Source organism: Notothenia rossii, assembly GCF_949606895.1.
Source record: "Notothenia rossii genome assembly, chromosome: 10".
NCBI classification, from domain to species: domain Eukaryota; kingdom Metazoa; phylum Chordata; class Actinopteri; order Perciformes; family Nototheniidae; genus Notothenia; species Notothenia rossii.
This window is the reverse complement of record NC_136908.1, coordinates 39,583,321-39,589,310: the sequence shown is the minus strand read 5'-3', so window position 1 is coordinate 39,589,310 and position 5,990 is coordinate 39,583,321. Positions and strand designations below refer to the sequence as shown.

Here is a 5,990-nt window from a genome sequence, read left to right as displayed (position 1 = left end):
ACCCCGTTGACATTCGTGATACAGAGGGCTTCATGGGAACTTTGAGGGGAGCCAGAAGTTGGAGTACCAAACACCGCTGCCAAAATCTCAGGCTGAACTCTGTTCAAAACTTGAGAGCCCTGCATTCTCCTAAACTTGCCACTCTATTTAAGCTGCCAGATCTGCCTGCCTCTGCCTCTCTAATGCTGCATTCATGTTGCTAGTGCTGCTACTGCTGCTGCTTCAACAATGCTGATGCGTTCACATGCTTCTGCTCGCCTGCCCCACCACCACCCCAGCTTCCATCTGTAGGCTTGGGGATAGTTATCTAATAAAAAAAAAACACAATGCTAACGCTGAGCCTCTGAATTAGCAACGAGTGAAAAATGCTAACAGATGACTGCACCAAAATTCACTCACAAAACCTTATTATTTATAGGGGTGCACCGAATGGGAAATTCTTGGCCGAAACCGATACCGAAAATAGGAAACAGTTGGCCGAAAACCGAATGCCGAAAGGCCGAAAATGATTAATAGAAATATATATATATATATATAGAAATATATATATATATATATATAATGTATACATTTTTTACCAATGTTGTTCAGCTACCTGATCATGGAAAAAGACATGATTATGGCAAAACTTAACTTAACTTAAATAATAATCACTATTATGGGTCCATAAAACATTTATTCAGCACTTTTGAATGCATACAGTACATTAATTCCAAGTCAAGTGCATTTTCTTTTCTCTGTAGGATAACTACAACAAAGTGCATTCAGAACAAAGCCAAGGTGCTTTAAAACTGCATAAACATCTAGGCCAGTAGGCCTACAACAAAATAGTGTAAATAAAGACTGTAACAGCCAGGCCTTCAACAACAACAAATGCACCTATAAGTTCATGCATACAAATGTGCAAACTGGATAAATCCACATGAATGTCACTATTTACAAATGGAATTACAATTGAATTTCAAGAATCTGTAAATAAGGCTGTCTGTCCTCATAAGCAAAGTAGTAAACATTGTATAAAGATACATAAAGTGAAAACTGGATACAAAATCCACAATCAATTACAAATTAAATTACAATTTCAAGAATCTCTAAATAAGGTGGTCTGTCCTCATGAGCAATGTAAACAACATTGTATCATTTAGATACCGAAAGTACAATATATTGAACACTGTGCTGCTGTCATCTCCCCCTAATGATAACCTGAGATGGTGAATTATAACTCACAATGAAAATTGTTCAGGAAAGTGGGTAGAGTAGACATGTAGAACTAGATAAGCTTATGATAAGCCAGCCTTGTCTACTTATTAAGGAAAAGTGGGAGGTTCTTTTTAATGAACATTAGCTTCTCTGCTTTATCAGCCATAAGTCTGTTCCTCTTCTCATCAAGCACATGAGAGGCAGCGCTGAACAGTCTCTCGCTGTCAGTGCTTGTGATTTGATCTTACTCCGCATATTTGTCCGGGTGTTTTGATTTCAAGTGGTGGAGTAATCCCGAAGTGGTGAAAGTCTTTGCAGTTACACCCCCTCGAGAAATGTCAGCTGAACACGTTTTACAAATCGCAATCAGCGCCTCTTTCTCTGATATTTTTAAATATCTCCAAGCAGCTGACATGTTGGCTGTGAGCCAGCCACGAGCATGGTCGCGCGCCGTGCTTGTCGCCGCGTTTTGATTACGTCATCACAACAACACGTTAGCTTACCAACGTAACCCTGTTCTCTGACATTCGGTGATATTTTTTCGGTGCTAGAACCCTTTCGGCCGAAAGCCGAAAGGACCTTTTTAACAATTTTCGGCGGCCGAATATTCGGTGCATCCCTAATTATTTATCTTTGCTGCACATCTCAACCCATCGTTTCACATCGTGAGGGGACTCAGAATCGAGGGGTACCCTCATTATCACTCAATTATATGAATTCTCAGAGATAATAACAAGAACACACATCAAAATATATGGAGCTAGTTAGCTAAAAACGGTAAAATGGCTCACCTGTGTGGTAGTCTGGTCAAAAGTGGTCTTCAATGGCATTAAAACGATAAAAACGATGCTGAAGTTAATCAATAGGTTAATCCAATGTGTCTGTTTCCCTTTGAATGATTTAGACTAGAGACAGCTTCACTCTGGAGCAAAACTGCGTGCGCGAAGCCCCGACCTTTTTATGTTACCATGTGTGGGAGATTCCCCTTCGATTCTGTTGGCTCTAACGGTCAGAAAGAGATGTCAATCACCAAAATCGACCAATGGGTTCCAGAGAAACGGTAAAACCCCCATTTCCACCCAAATCACCTCAGAGGTGGCAGTTTTTTTTTCGAAATCTCTCTAAAAAGGTCAAATGTCACTTGTTTTGCATCAATCTTGATACAGGGTACTTATATGTTGTACTTTGGATTCCTTAAGCTTTTACCATACCTTACTACCTTACCATCATCCAAGGGTAGTTTTCACTGTAAGTAAAATATAATATTTGGACCGACACTATAATTTACAGTTTTTTTACTGTGTTCAATCTGAATTTTCTTTAAAATAAAAAACATCTATATTGATTCTGACTTTTCTACATCCAACTCACAGGTTCATCATTACTTTGAGAAAAAAGATTATTAATGTAACCCTTTTAGAAGGGAAGATATGGTCATTTTCGAGCCTGAGACCTGAAAAACAGGCTCAGGACACCACTTTTTACACAAGCAAGAAACTTAACAGGTTAAGTTGTATACATGTAGAACTTTAAGTAGACTTATCTTAGTTTACATTTGTAGTCTTATCTCAAAATCATTAGTTCACATAAATGATGTCTTAGTTGTATGAAATAACTTGTTTAAGTTAAATATAATAAATAACATTATTTATCAATGCTTAATATCATGTTTTAATAAAATTAATTGTACCATTTTGATTTGGGATTGTATTTATACATTGTTTTACCAGAATTGTATGGAAGGGAAAACATGAAACAATACATTTAAATATTCCAATGTTTGTATTGACAAAAATAACCTCGTCAACCAGAAGACAAGCAAAGACAGGAATTAGAACCCACAACATTTAACAATGTGTGTGTAAAATCACACACCTGTCAGTGAAAGTCAGCGAACAGTGCTGAACATTATGATGTCACTGGTAGCAGCTGAACAGCAGTAACAAGTGTCAGTGCATTTCTTTACATTGTAAGCTGGTTCTTCAATGTTTGCAACCTTGGCTTTAGTTCCTCTTAGCCCAACGTGAGAAGAACCTTTTGGATGAACTGGAATGTGAGCATCATAGTCTTGGGGTAGTTGAGATGCAGTGCGTATGTAAGACCAAACAGAATGAACATCGCTTTTGGCAGGTCTTGGATGTTGTCGATCACAACTTGTCCCTCAAGGATGATCTTCAGCGAGGCTGGACAGCGATGCAGGGAAGATGAGGGACCAGCACCTTCATGCTCAACCAGGAGGATCCCAATTTCAATGTCGTGGAACGAGTCCTCATCATCAGTGTCCTGAAACGACAGCAACATAAGAGCACAATAAGGATATGTTTAATTAAATAACCATGAATAATGCAATATAGTCATAAGAGAGTCAGACACATGAGGGAAGGTGCGAGTTGGTTCTGCTGGAATAGAGCACAAACAGATCACTCAAAAAGGTTGGAAAGAGCTGTTGCTATTAGTGCATACCGAGAAATCATATTTTCGTTGTCATCGCAATATGAACATGCATGATAAAAAAATAGCAAAATAGCAATAAACAATTAATAAGAAATGATTTAATTTAGGGATGGTATGGAAACCCAATATTAAACGTAACCCACATTTGGTATACCAGCTAAGACAAAAGCTGTCTGTATGAACTGTTTAGCTCAGTTTGCCACGTATCTTAAAACGTTGCATATTCTTGTGAATTCACTTGCTGACTGAGACAAAGCATACCCCCCCCCCCCCCCTGTTCGGGTAGCGGTACCTGCAGGCAGTGACCCAAAGCAGCAGTGGAAGGAGGACAGAATGAATGATACTAACAGATGTCTGTGTTCTTCATTCTTTCAAAACTTGCCTCAGTATAATGCTGTCAGGAATATTCAGTTTCTTTATTGACATTTTACATTTTTTTCCAGTGAAATATTAATGTATATAATGACTCATGCTGGTGTAACCGTTATACTGTTGCTGCTCTAGAATCACTACAGGTACAGCAGCTAGAGGAGGGGCTGCTTTGTCTCAGCCAGCAGCACACTTTATAAGATCTGCCACATTTAAAAACAAGTGGCAAACCGACCTACACAGTTAAGACTATATAAGCGGCTTTAGTTTTGTCTTGTTTGTAACAATTTCACCAATATTTATCGGCCAGAACTAATCGTACTTGTGATAAGTGGAACAATCTTAATCTGTAATTGTATAAAACTACGCTCACAGGGTTTACCAGGAACAGGAACTAACAAATAATGGTGCTTTTAAATACTCTGTGAGAAGGTAAGAGGTTACTTACAAAGCCTGCTTTGTAGAAGTCTGTGGGGTTGTCGCCAAGGATAATTGGAAGCCCTCTACGCACCAGGGTCTGGATATCAGTTGGCTCTGTAGTCTGTTGGGGAGTAAAATGACAACAAGTTACAGCTAGAATGACATTAAATTGTTGTTATATTTGGCTCTTTACCAAAGCTGTAGGACAGGAAAATAACCCGTTTTTTTTCAGCTGAATCTTTGTCCTTGTCATTAGTTTATTGTTTATTTTTGTATATATGATGTATTTGTGACATTGTCAAACACAGAAAGCATACATACATAGACCCTCACATGTACAATAAAGGGAGCAAAAGAGACCATTCTACCAGGGTCAACAGTTTAACCCGTTACCTTTGAAGACGAACTCTGTCCCGCCCATCACGCGGGTGGAGTGGAGCCCCCGGCTGTAGCGCCCCCGGGCGTAGATGCTGAAGGTGGGGTGTTGGCAGATGGCACAGGTGTGGTTGTTGTCGTGGAAGATGAAGTGGCGGGTGAGGAAGAGCACCTTGGGGCGCACCTCACAGCACTGACTCACCCACGCACCGTACAGCCCCACCGCCAGTTCGGCGCGCGGGGCCAGGATTAGGGGGTGCAGCTCGTCGGAGCGGAAGATAATCCGGCAGTCGTGCAATCTAAGGACACATTTTGAATTGGGTTTATTACGAAATGATAACTAGAAAAGAAAACGAAAAAAATACATTAACTCCACTGCACAATGTTAACTAACCTCTGTACAACATTAACTAACCTCTGCAGAACGTTAGCTAAATGCTGCTAATATCCCCTTAATGACAATTGAACATTTTGCTAAGTTAATGTTATAAATGTGACAAATCACTCATATGCAACCTTTTTGAATCGGTTTTGTTACCATATGAACAGACGTTAAGTAATGTTAGCTAAACCACGTGGAGCTTTAGCGCTAAGCTAACTTGTTGTGAGCAGGTCTTTTAGCTAATACATTTTTGACAGAAAGATATCTACAGATAGATATAGATGTTTTCAAATTCACCATTCCACGTAAAGTTATTTTCAAAATTCGGTCGGACCAGACGCAGCAGCCATAATTAGCGGGCTCCTCGGTCGTCACCTCTGACTGCGTGCAGTGCAGCTGCAGCACTCATGCTCAATGTGTGTGTGGAGTCCCTCCCCTGTCTTGCAGAAACGTAACACAAGTGTTCGAAACTCCTCTAATATTTGACTGCGGTCAAGTGAGCCTACGCTACGTTTCTGTTGGTCAAGTGAGCCGTCCCAAAATTGAAAGTTCGCCCGTATTACGAGTTTTACGGTAAAAATGAAGTCGGCGAGTCTTTACTGGCGTGTAACATCTTCCGGTTTTCAGAATAAGACGAGTTTTTTTTTTACGGTATATATATTGTAATGATCCCAGGAAATTTCGGAGACAGATGTATTCCCGCCATTGTTTATTAAAGACAACACACATCAACAGGGACACATGTGTCTCTCTCTTATGGACGTCCATGAACTAGCAAGCAGCAGACTGC

The 5,990-nt window shown here is 40.0% G+C and overlaps 1 long non-coding RNA gene across 1 annotated transcript; it reads right to left on the bottom strand.

Annotated features, from left to right (window-relative positions):
* Positions 1-3,072: 3,072 nt before the first annotated feature.
* LOC307022652 lies at positions 3,073-5,712 on the bottom strand. The gene is made up of 4 exons (XR_013803469.1): positions 5,498-5,712; positions 4,837-5,117; positions 4,472-4,564; positions 3,073-3,483 (listed from the first exon to the last, which is right to left on the bottom strand). It is a non-coding gene; the product is annotated as an uncharacterized lncRNA (long non-coding RNA).
* Between the last annotated feature and the right edge of the window lie 278 nt (positions 5,713-5,990).